Source organism: Candoia aspera, chromosome 7 (assembly GCF_035149785.1).
Source record: "Candoia aspera isolate rCanAsp1 chromosome 7, rCanAsp1.hap2, whole genome shotgun sequence".
Lineage (NCBI taxonomy): Eukaryota > Metazoa > Chordata > Lepidosauria > Squamata > Boidae > Candoia > Candoia aspera.
In genome coordinates, this window is record NC_086159.1 from 19,624,403 (window position 1) to 19,638,311 (window position 13,909).

Consider the following 13,909-nt stretch of genomic DNA (forward strand, 5'->3'; position numbering starts at 1 on the left):
GTCCCATGCCATGAAGGGCTTTAAAGTCAACACCAGCACCTTGAATTGGACCTGGAAACAAACTGGTAACCCATGCAGCTTGTGAAGCAGAGGTATAAGATGCGTTCTACCAGAAACTCACACAACTGCTTGTGCTGCTGCATTTTGCACCAGCTGAAATTTCCGGATACTCTTCAAGGGCAGCCCCATGTACAGTGCATTGCAGTAGGCTAACCAGGAGTTGACCAGTGCATGAGTGACCATGAGTAGGTTCCCCTGATCCACTGAAAGCTTAATCATACTTTCATTTTATTAAATGAATCATAATTTTATTTTGTTGAATTGTTAAACTTGTTTAAAATTGTTTTACAATGTATATGTGCAGTTATATCATCTTAATTCTGTTTTCAATTGTTTTTGCATTTTATTTAGATTTATCAGTATTCACCTTGATGACTCTGTTTTAAAATGGAAAAGTGGGATGTGGATTTAATAAACGAATAAACATATTTTCACTCAATGATCACTCATTTGCTGTATTAAAAAATCCATACTCATATGTACATTTACACTCTGATTCACTTACTGTTGATAACTCACACACTGATTTTCCATGGAGAAATTCAACTAAGGCTAAGGCATCATCAGCTTCACAATCCTTCTTCCCTCTTTCCCCACTCCCCAACTGAAGCTGGAAGTGTCATTCTGATAATTTGGAAAGAAGGCTGGAAAAAACACTAAGACCTTGTGATGAATTTACTGCCAGCAATAATAGCTAATTGGTGACCTGGCATTGTTGTGAAGCCAACCAGGGAAAAAAAGGGGGATAATTAACTTTTGAAATTCTAGGACTATGAAGGTTTGGAATGGGAGTTAACTTTTATAGGAAAAGGAAGAGGGGCCGACCAAGGGCAAGGTGGATGGATGATATTCTAGAGGTGACGGACTCGTCCCTGGGGGAGCTGGGGGTGTTGACGACCAACAGGAAGCTCTGGCGTGGGCTGGTCCATGAAGTCAAGAAGAGTCGGAAGCAACTGAACGAATAAACATTGTGACTCTATATACTGTATCTGATTATTTTTATAAGTAAAATATATTTTTTTATTTGATAGTTTATACTGATACAGCATAACACATTGATTCCATTCTTATTGTTAGTTGTAGTTAGTTACTGCAAAACATTGACCATTAAAAGACATCAGTAAAGACCTTTGAGGATTCTATTGTGAAGGACAAATTCAGTCACATTTGGTCTCCCTTTATTAACTATGTTAATGTTTTCTATTAAATTATCCTCATTTATATGAATATTATATAAATATTTCTTGGATAGAAATAGTAAACATGGATGTTTAAACTATTTGTATTTCTCCTCAAGACTACATATGTATACATATATAAATTAATAATAATTTTGTTATGACTTATATTAGTAAATAAACCAATAACCAATGTTATTTGGCTGTTAAAATAATTAAACATAAGGAAACAATAAAATACTAAAACAATAAAATGCATAAATGTGTGGTTTGGGGAAATTTTCACAAATTTAAGCAGAAAATGTCATCGATCCATGCAAGTTGGAAAGGAAGTTCCACTGATATGTGCCGATAGCCAGAGAAATTTCTCCCAAAATAAATTCCAAAGTGAACTTCTGCAAGTGAAACAACATACAGTATTTGGAATTTTGAGCAGAGAGAGAGAGAGAGAGAGAATTTATTTATTTATTTATTTGATTTCTATAGCCTCCCATCACAACAAGTGACTCTGGGCGGCTTACAACAATAAAACCATAAAACCATAAAAACAATTATAATTAAAACAGTTAAAATATAAAATAAATACAAAATAAATATATATGGCTGCCAAGTGAGCAATGCATAGATATTAATACAGCCAAGAGATGGGACCATCCACACGCTTGAGGCCCCAGGCCCGGGCACAAAGCCAGGTCTTCATGGCCTTACGAAAGCCCAACAGGGTCGGGGACATCCTAATTTCTGGAGGGAGGATGTTCCAGAGGGCAGGCTCTACGGAAGAGAAGGCACGCCTTCTAGTTCCTGCCAGACGACACTCCCTGGCTGACGGGACCCGCAGCATACCAACCTACTAGATCGAATTGGACAGGCAGAAACAACTGGGAGAAGGCGGTCCCTAAGGTAACCCGGCCCCAAGCCATGAAGGGCTTTAAAGGTGACAACCAGCACCTTGAGTTGCACCGGAAGCACACCGGCAACCAATGCAGCTCATGTAGCAGTGGTGTTGCATGTGCCGAGGAGCCAACACTATTTACTATCCATGCAGCTGCATTCTGCGCCAGTTGAAGCAGACAATGTTTGCTAACTTACTTGCAGAGATTATGGACATACTTAGAGTTTTCTGTGACCACTTCCTTTTCTGACCATGCCTCAGAATTCTCTGGGGTGCTAAGAAAATAGTTGAAATAATGCAATGATGTGAAGCTGCCAGCCTAAGTCCTAGAAACTAAGATAAGGGAACAATAAGCAGACCTGACAGTCCTTCTCCAAAGGGTCACAAAGCTGTGCTTCTAGCCTGTAAAAGCTTCACAGACTTTTGTTAAGCAAGGCTTTTGTCCAAATATTTTCTTAAACCTTATGGGTCAGTGGAACCATCCTGTAAGACTTGTGAAATATTTATTGGCACTTTAGCTTGGAGATGCGGTGTTGTTCGTGTCTGAATAGGAAAGATTTACTTGCTGCTTTTATTTGCACTCTCTGGAAAAGGCTCTGGGAAAGGTAGAATGAAAGAGAAGAAGAGGATGACCAGCAGCAAGGTGGATGGACTCAGTTACGGTGGTGATGAGTGCACCATTGGGAGACTTGAAAGAACAGGTTAAGGATACATCATCATGGAGAAGATTGATCTATGTGGTCTCTAGGAGTCAAAAACAACTGCATGGTGCATAATCAATTTAAAAAATCAAATTATTCACACAGAGTTGCATATTAAAGAAAAGTTGTTCATAAGCACTGACTACATGGCATTTTTTTAATACATAAGGCCAACAGCATGTTAGGGTTAATAAGAAATGATATTGAAAATAGAGATGCCAATATCATACTGCCCTTATATAAACCAATGGTGCAACCACATTTGGAATATCATGTGCAGTTCTGGTAGCTGCACCTCAAAAAGGACATAGTAGAGATGGAGAAGCTTCAAGAGAGGGCAATTAAGATGGTCAAGGATCTGGAGCAGCTTCCCTATGAGGAAAGGATGCAACATTTGGGGATTTTTGGTCTAGAAAGAAGAAAAGGAGAGGGAACATTTCTGAGGTAGACAAAATTATGCATCGTGTGGATAAAGTGAACAAGGAGAAACTATTTTCCCCTTCCCAAAATAATAGAACCAGAAGTCACCCAACAGAAATGGATTCTGGAAGAATCAGGACAGACAAAAGGAAATATTTTTTTATACAACATGTAATTCAGTTTTGGGATTCACTACCACAAGATGTTGAGATGTTGGCTACCAGCATGGCTGGCTTCAAAAAAGGGTTGGACCAATTCATTAAGGTCATGAGGATCAATGGCTATTAGCCTTGATGGCAGTGTGACTGTCTCTTAAGGCCACCTGCTAGGAGACTAGTGGGCTTCCTTGCACAGTTAGTTGGGCCACTATGAGAACAAACTTCTAGATTGGTGGGCCACAGGTCTGATTCAACAAACCACTGCTTATGTTCTTATCTTATGTTCTCTACCACTTCCTCCAGAAAACACCCTAGAGCAGCTATAGCTGGCTGAGGAATTCTGGGAGTTGAAGTCCACACACCTTCAAGCTGCCAGTGTTCAGAAGCACTACCCTAGAGTCTCATTCATTAGACTGTTGAAAAGATCCACTGGTAGAAAGCAAGCTCTTCATGATTTCTTCAAAGATCTAAATGGTAAGAGAAAGTAGGAAGATTGCGTACGTTACTGTAAAATAACTTTGTGAAATGGCACAAAAACAAATCTGCATGAACATAAGAAAGCCAGAGTCCTTTTCATTTTTTGTAATGCTCACATGAAACCGTCCAGTTTATACCATGGAAGAGGCTTTCTAAAAAGAGTTCAGTGCTAGTGGTGCATACCAAAGTGCTGGAAAATTGTGCCATTCATTTTGCTCCGAACTGATAGCAAATCCATCTTTTCATCCTCTCTCTGGCAGTGCCTCCAATTTTTATTCCAGGTAGATTAGGAGCAAAAACTGGGTTCAGTCATGATGATACCCAACCCAGTCTTTAGTTCTGTTTGCCCAGATTCTGTGCCCAGCTAAATACTTAGAGCCATTTATCTGAGCTTGTTTTAATGATATAGACAGTTCTCAGAATGCACCAACTGAGCAATGACATTATGTGCACAAATAATTTATGTGCCATCTGACAAATACAAACTTTCTCTGTATAATAGTGTGTGCCTGCTTTCAAAAAATAGTTTGAAATAGAGGCACATATTAGAAAGGGATGCAAAGAAAGCTAAAAATTCAATTCCCTTATACTAGTTCTACCCTGGTACAAATTGCACAGGGTACATTCTCAACAATTATTCTGAAGCTTCAGGCCACAACAATTAGAGGTTTTTGAGACTATATGAGCCTTAGTTTTCCAGGCATGTTGGGGTTCCTTCGTGCCCAGGCTTGGCTAGATAAAAATAATTCAGAGAAGAATACAGTGGATTCTACTTATACTGTCTATAAAAGGGCTGGACAGTAAAGAAGAGGACCTGTCTCAGGGATGAGCTGATTCAAAGGCAACTGCTTTATTATTATTTATTCAGCTTGCTCCAAAACAAGCATTTTTCTAGACAGATCAATGGAGAAAAATACCAACATCTCCCAGATTGGTTTCTTGGGTCTATCGCATCTGGAGACTATAAGACTAGACTCAAGGAATAAAATGGCATGCACAAGAATAGACATTCCAACAATCTATAGGCATTCTCAGATCCAAGGCATTCTGAAATTTAACTATAAAGCCCAAGTTCTAAAAAATGAAATATGTGAGTGGGCATATACTGTGCATTTTAATAATCCAATCAGGATTTCACTGGGACATAGATAAATGGCTTCAGATTGCTCCTGTCCAGATTGAGTTCCAACTGGTATGTCAACCTAGGTTGATAAGAGTGCTCTTAGGTACCAAGTCCACCTTTGCCCCCAGTGACAATATTAAATCTGGGGGTATCCCACGATTATTCACCTAATTGTTTAGGGACTCGTGTGGTCCACTTAGAACACCATTTTCTAGGATAGATCATTGATTATTTTAAGACCTGGAGAGGCAGGGAGTCAGACATGTCCATTTCAGCTCTTATCCCAATGTTTCTTGTCATGGAAGCCTATGCTGCTCCTCTGTTGTGTTTTGTCCATTAAAGTCAATAGCCCAAGAATCAGAAACATATGGAAATCTGTACTACTGAAATAGGTCTTAATACAATATTTTAATTGATCGATTTTGCTCCCTTGGATGCAAAACACTGATCCATCTGAACATTTCAAATTCTGAAATATACCTTGAACGGGACAGGGCAAGTGCCCCTTTTCTTTAAAAAGGCCCTGGGGTAGTTAAATAAATAATTCTGTACTGACTAAATTCCAGTTTTTTGGTCTTCATCCAGTTCTTCATAATGGTAAGGCTCTCACATTGTTCCCACAATAAGTTAAACTGAGTCAGTGAAACACTACAAAAAGGTTGGTTGAGCTTATCCCCCAAGCAGACTCAGTCATGGACAGGGTTGATCTAACTCCATCTAGTCAGTCATGTCACCTAAATGTAATAAATTAACACATTCAAAGAAAAAGGCTTGTTGAAAAGAGTAGCTGACAAAGCGAGCGTCTCCCTACAGAACTCACAGCCAAGGCTTGGCAGCACAGAAGATACCTGTGAAATATTGATTGGCTGTATGGTCAAGGCTTACCTACTGTTGCCTGCCCGACCAGAAGGAAGGTCTCTTGATGTAATAAATCCTAGTGCAAGGGAAAGTGGATAGGGATTATTTATATCCAAATGGCAATTTTTGACCCAGTTATTGTCATCACATGTTGACAGAACAACCAATAAAGACATTTGACTGGGTTAGGACACCGTTTTGTAGGGATCCCTGATTCAAAAATCTATTGCTTTAATTAGATTAGGTGGGAAAGAAACTTGCATTTTGAGGACCCTTCTGGCAATTTCTTGTAGATCTTGTAGAATAGGAAACATACTGCCCTCCAGATGCTATTTAAATCCAAATCACATCAGCAGTATAATAAAAGATGATGGGAGCTGCAAAGTTGTTTCCAGGCATAATGAACATCATCATACCCTAGTTGTGAAATTTTCAGAGATCCTATGTGACCATCTATGTTGTCTGACCTCAGAAAAGGATAGACCAATATAATTATTCATAGTGGTGATCTATATGTCATTATATTTTTAACTATTAGCCCAAATAAGGGAAGTTACATATGTTAAACCCCTAATGCACTACATCCAATAGATATACATGGCAGTGGGTATGCCATATGCAGACATAAACTGTAGGTGATGGTGCTCAGAAAATCAGTAAAGATTTATTTTTTCATATTGCCACTTGAATGGGATTTTGTACCCAAAGTAAGAAGGGAGATGGCCTTTCATTACTAATGTGCAGAAGATGCCAACACTTTTGTTGTTGTTTCCCCCATTCCCATTCCCCCCTTCCTCCTCCTTCTTCTCTGTTCAGCAATAAAACAAGTTGCTGTAAATTTTTATTTTTCAATTTACAGAATTAGAAAAATCTGTTTTTTAAACAGCCTCCCCCCCTTTCTGCAGAATACATACTATGCACAAATAATCTTAGAACAGGGTCCAACTCCTTCCTCAAAAACATATGTACATTGGCTCCATGAGCTAAAACAGATCCATTTGTTTTCCCCATATCTGGTGACTGGGTGAGGGAGGATCATGGCTGTCTCAGAATAACTGATTACTTCCAAGCCATTTCACATTAAAATCACATTTGAATGATTCATGACAGAAAATAAATAAAAATGACTTTAAAAAATCCCAGAGTCTTGATAGCATTTTGGTAAAGGTAAAGCTTCCTTGAGTTAAGTTTGACTTGAACAACTACATTTGACTCCTGGCATTTACACAGATGCATCCACCCACCACCCACCAATTTTCTAGTCTAGCCTAAAGCCCTGGTTTTTTTCAGGTGGTCTCCCATTCAGATAGTGATCAGATTCAATCCTACTTAGCTTTTTTTTTTTTTGAGATCAGCCAAGATGGACTAGTGCTGCAACTTGCTATAAACTATGATGTTAATAGACCCACCTACTGAAAAGACATTTATGCTGTATTTATTGAGGTGGAGGAATCAAAAGACTAGAAATGCAGTTCTACTCATGTATAAGCAGATATAAAACCCATTGAGATCAATTGTTCGTATTCCCAAGTGAACTTGCTGAAAGATCAGTAGATAACAAATCTGCATAAGGTGAAGGCCTTTTAACCCACTGAGCAACTCAGCTTGTGAATATGCTTTGATTATGGCATTTTCCTCTGTTCTGTTACACGTTATGACTTTGTTTTAAATGCTGCTCCCACAGTTTTTTCTTCTCTCTCTTTCTCTCTTTTTGCAATGCCTTCTAATTTTTTATTTTACCATCTGCTGCCCCAAGAGATGTAGCTGAAGGCAGCCATAGACCTTTTCTAAAGAAACAATTGACTTCATCCAAACATTCCCTCCGCATGGTCACACCTCCCAAAGAATGCTAGCAGGAAAAAAAAAGAAAGATCATGGCTTTCATAACTTTTTCTATTGCTTTAAAAGGCCACTCCTGAGAAAATGCTATGGGGTGGGAAGGGGCAAAACCCCAATTATCATTACAGATGCTATTGCCCTCCTTCCTTCAAGGATCATCTGCAACCCTTGTGCAGGGCCATCAGTCCATTTATGTCCATAGGGATTTCTTTGACAGGAACCACCCATGCAGGGAAAATGAGCTGAATTACAGTGGGAAATTGCTTGAAGTCTTTTCTTTTCCTCAGTTCTGCTCATGACAGTTTGAATTGAGTCATATGGAAGAACTTCAAAAATTGGTCTTATAGTAGAAAAATGAGCACAGGCCTCTCTTAGGAAGCTCTGTAAACACCTTCACAGAAATTTTAAGTGGGATCCATAGAACCCATTTCCTCCCAACTCAACTTCGATTAATTCTCTTCAGCCAACTGCACCATTTCTTCTTCCATAGTTCATCTCCTATTCTGCCACATTTTCTTACTGTCAGACACAGCATTTGGGAGCTAAAGTAATATAACAAGGATGCTGGAAATTCAGCTGCACAAACATTGTCCTGCATATACTCCTTCTATGGTTCCAAGCTACCAATGCAGAAAGTAGAATTGCAGCTGAATTGTCTTTAGCTGAATCTAAATGTTCCTCTAGACATACCGATGTCTAATATTTAAATACAGCTGATATTTTTCAGTATTTTAAATGTAAGCACAGTTTTATATTCAGCATTTTTAACAGAAAGTACAAAGAAAGGTCTCCATAAAACAGCCAATGTCCAAAACCTACTGCAAGAAAGTTGTAACCAGAGAGCACAGGTCTACATGGTTTTTATATGGAGTCTGATTCAGTGCTTGACATTTTCTTTGTGCATGCTAGTGATGCACAGAGTAATCACTGGTTGCCTGTCAGAGAAACCAAGGAATGTTGTGATTATTTTTATTTTTCATTTATTCTTGTTTTGCATCATTCCTCAAAAATGCTCAGGGAAATGTGGGTATTGTCCCATTTTATTTAGAGCTGGGCGAACAGTTTTTCCAAATGTCTTCAAGAGAAGTCAAATGGGAGAGGTTCCCTCCACTCTCTTCCCTAGAGATTGAACTGAAATGTAAAAAAACAGGGAAGTTGCAGACCCCAAAGAGATAATGGTACAGTGAAAGACAGGACACTCACACACACACTGGTTGCCTTATCGCTAAATATGTTCAATAGTACTAGACCCCATCATGAGAATATCTGCAACATTTTCTTCATATTTGACATAGTTTCTAGAATAAATTAATTCACATCAAATTTGAATGAGAACAGATGGAGAAATGTAGGAATATGTCTCTGTCTGGCACTGGGTTATTGTCATAGTCCTGACAAACTAGCCCAACATCACCTGGTGAGCTTCAGGACTAAGTGAGAATTGGCCTCTGCATCTTCATAGTCCATTCAATCCCCTGATTGACAGCTAGCTTTACTTGCAGAAAGGATACACAAGTCCCATCTTAATTCTACAACCAGCCTGCTGCCCAGGTCTCTATTGCTATACCAACTACTCAGCCCAACCTTTTGCCTCTAGGATATTACCTGAGAAACTAGGTTGGACACAAAGTTTGCCAGAATAAACCCATGAGACCACATTAATTGTAACTTCATCAGTTTAAGCCCTCAAACTTTTATGCTTAGAAAATTCTCACTAGGTGAATGAATGATATCTTTCTCCTCCATTCCTTAGGAAATCTGGCCTTGGAAAAGCTACTGCTAGCATCAAGTAACTGTGAAAAAAAAAGTTCCTGAAGGCAGTGTTCTCAGAACAGAGATGAGGCATTTATTTAAGCTCTATGTGTTTATTTTCCTGATTGCTTAAAACAGTCTGGGAGCTTCGTGAGATGGTATCTCACCAAGGAATGCAAAGTCAAATTCTACCTTCCCTTTGATAAGGCAGCCTGCTGTAGCATATTTATATAAGAAAATAATTGAAAATGCAGAGTTTATTTCATGGTGTAGGTTGTGTGTTTCCCATCTTCTCCCGCATCAATCTTTTCTGCATTTATTAACTTTTCTTGGCAGCAAAGATAGTCTAGAATTTTATGGGAACTAGTTCATAAGGCCAACTGGCACCAAAAAAGCCAACAATAAAAAATATTCCTTTAGTGTTGGTGAAAAAGAATTTCCACCCAGATTGTTGGGGTGTAAAGTTCAAGCCAAGGAATCAAACACAATAATTCAAAGAACAAAATGTCCCTTTCTCAGAAGTCCTGTTGGATCCATGCTTTCATGTGGAAGCCAGATCCTCTGCTAACTGTCCATAGCAGCCCAACTTCACAATAGCAATAGCAGTGCAATATTGGCTTCACTCAGACTATGCTCAGTTTTCCCTCTGCGATGGAAAACAATTTGCAAAAAAAGGTGGGGATATCTGAATAATTCCTCTGTCTTCTGCAAAATCTTGAATCCATAATAAGTTCCTGGAGCTTGCTGCTTCATTATCTCTCCCTTTTACCAAAGTTTTTTTTTGGAGCAAGAGAAGATCATGCAGCCATTGGCTACCAAAACCTTCCAGCTCCTATTGGGAGACCAGAGTAGCATTAACTAATTAAAATCCAGGTTTTAATTGCTTTACTCTAATTAAGTCTGCATCCAACCCATAGTCTTTGCATTTGAGGTTTTTGCATATTGTATTTTAACTAATTAGTGAACTAAAGACCTCCTGGCAGATAGCTGAGGCACACAGAAAATGAATTTAGAGAGAGAGACAGACTGTTTAACATTGTGTGCATGAAATGTTTTCTTCCTGTGCCTTCCCTGGCTTTCTATGCCAAATGGTTCCTGTCACCACCCTGCTTTATTCCTGAGTAAAATAGACAGGTCCTTTTTTTACCTACTGATAAGCCAAAAGACTTGCTTAGTTGGGAAGCTGGACTGATAAGTGAATGAATAGCAGTAATGGTGTGCTGGCCATGTTCAAACCTATCCACTGACAAAACATGTCTGATCAAAGAAACCTGTGTGATTTCTCTGCCACATTCAAGCCCCTGAAGCTGCCAAGCATCTCAACTGACAGCAGAGATACATGGCATCAACAGTGGAAAAACAACAAACTGAGCAAAATAAAATCAGAGCTATGGGATCTTCCTGGGATTTGCCAGCACTGAGATTGAGAAACAGCCTGGTTATTTTAGCCTCATGGAGGAAGTCCAAGCTAAGGGAATTTTTTTTTCCCTACTCAAAAACTCTTCCAGTAAAGAGGAAACAATCTTAACTTTACAGTCTTAAACCTGAAAAAAGGTAAATTTCTGTATCCGCTCAAGAGCAGCCTTCCCATCTGGGGCAGATGTGACTATTCTGTGCAGGGAATTCTGGGAGTGGTCCAAAGGCCCACTCAATAGATTTCAGTTTTTAGTACAACTATACAGATAGCCTTCTCAGGCATTTTAAAAGAGAAGTGTAAATACTCTGTCCCTACTCCCTCAACTCTTGACCTGTGTTTACCTGAAAGTCTTCGGTGATGTTTTAAACGCGGAGGAAATTCATTTCATCCACATTTAAATATTGCATTATCAAGACACTGCATGAACCAAAACTTAGTTATCACTCACAGTCTGGAGTTTTCAAATTTTGCAAAGCACTCAATAATAAATGTTTTACAGTATACGATAGGGAAGCTTATAAAGTGCACATATTCATAAAAAGGATGTATAAAAATCTATTATAGAAGGGAAAATGATTTGCAAAAATGGTGCATGTTAAGGAAAATTGCAAACAAAACTGTATTTGGAAAAATGTGTATTTGTGGTTTTCTACCTTGTTCTCAGGATATTTTGGATTTCTTCAGAATTTTCCAGATGCCTCTTTTGAACTCTTTTTAGCATTGTGAGTTTGGGACTAACAGTGCTGCTATAAATTATGACTAACAGTCATAAAATAATAAGCTGGAAAAAGATCATGAAGTGGTTAGTATATAGGACTTTGGCAGTGGATAATGTGGTTCACTTCAGGCTGATACCATCAGATCCTGGCCACTTCACAAAATTATGATGTGGATGAAGTAATGATATCAATATGTTACAAAGGTGGTGATATGTTCTGGAGTGGAGGGAAAGTTGTGATAGTCTAGAACAGTTTTTCTCACCCTTAGCAACTAAGATGTGTGGACTTCAACTCCCAGAATTCACCAGCCAGCATGGTGTGTGGGAGACAGGAGGAAGAGCCACAGACTAGACAATGGTCAGACAAGCAGCAGCTGAGACTGCAGAAGGAATGGGGGCATGGTAAACATCTCAGGAGGGACCCTCCCTAGTTTCTTGGACTGTAAAGGCAAAGGAGGAGAGATGTACTTTCATACTTGCAAGGTTCTGTTAATGTAACCTTACAATAAAGTGAGAGCTAGTACTTCTGGATGTGCTTCTTGGCTGGACTACCTCACAAGGCTGACAATCATTCAGATTAGCTGTATTCACTTGGACTGATGGAAATTGTAGTTCAACAGTGTTCATAGGACCACAGATTCTCCTATACACACGGACTGAAAGGCAAGTCCTGTTGAATTCCAGGACAAACTAGGTATGGCATTAAATAAAGTATGGAGGTAATAATTATCAGCCTCCCAACAGACCAGAAAGATGAATTTAAACTTTCCCTCAGCTTCCCGCTGTTATCCTGATGAAAGTCACTTCTGCAAAGCAGCTATGTGCATAGGGAGGATACCTCACATGTACAGTAGTAGGCAGGCCCTTCCCAAACAAGTAACAGCTTCCAGGAAGAGAGGGGGGTTTTTTTCATCAGAACCACAGCAAGAAGAAAGTGTAAATCTCTCCTTCTCTCCCTGCAAAAGGTTCAGCGATGTTCAGTCCCTCCTCGAGCAAGAGACTTGCATTTTTTTTTAAAAAAAATTGTTGCTGTCAAATGCAAAGATACATTTTCCCACTTGTAGCCTGGTTCTTAGAACACACATTGCAGCATTGTGGGTCACAAAAATATCTTAAGGCATGGAGGAGCCAAAATATGTATGAATTGTTGTGCAGGTCTTTTTTTTAATATATAAGAGATGTATGCTTTTTATTAACTACATACATAGATAACTATGTATCTATCACACTATTCCCTTTTGGGGTAAGCAACATTGTGCAAAGCACAGAAAAGGAGTAAGTCAAAATAATTAAGGCATGAGAGAAGAAATGGAAAAGGAAGTAAACAATTGCTTGCACAAATTTTGGTCTTCTGGTCAAATTATATCTTTCAGTGAATCTCTAAGTGAACTGAAGCTGACACAGCCTCCACACAGCATAAAATTAAACATATCGTTCTGTAAATTTGAATACGTACTTAATATTTGTGTCTAGTTGTTTACAGATTCCAAAATGGATTTTTTCTACCTTGGATGTGAAGAATACTTGTACCAGTTTGGATAACAGGCAGGTCTAGTTTTAGACCGGCCTTGGCAGCTTCAACTATCTCTAACACCATTTGCTATATGTCTCCACTCTGGTCTATCATTAGGACCTGTCCTTGTTTCTACTAGGTCCATACACCCATTCAGATGTTGCCTTTCATTCTTCCAGCTGCTCACTTCTCTTTCTGAAGATCTCAGGAACTCCATCCAACCACAACCTTCTTAGTCTTCCTCTTCTCAGACAATTCATTTTGCAATTCCGTCCTCATTGCTTCTCTCCATATGACTAAATTGCCTCACTGCTCATCTTTTTGTTTTGAAATTTCAGCAATATTTTAATAGAATAAAAAAAAAAATAGAGCAACTTTGTGTTAAGATAAGCAAAGCAGTTCTGGCAACAATTACCTTTCCCATATTAGAAATCATGTATTATCATGCAAAGTAATTGTATCTCCCCAGAATCTAGCTGACTACTATCAAAGACAAGGTTCTGAGTAGACTTTAGAGGTTTCGTTTCATTGAGAGACAGATTCATGTGTGAATGTGTTCAGCAGTTAGCTAAATAGATAACCAAATCAATCATGCGCTTAATAATAATCTTCTCTGAAAATTCAGGCAATCATCTCCTACCTCACAAGGTAGTTTTAAGGGTGACAACAGCAAGTGTTTGATATTGCAACTTTTCAAATGTCATCCTGATAAACAGCAATGTAACAAACAAATGTATATGGGAAATATATTTCTCTGCAGTGGTCACTACATAATTTTGGGAGAGGGGCTTAGTTTTAGGAGT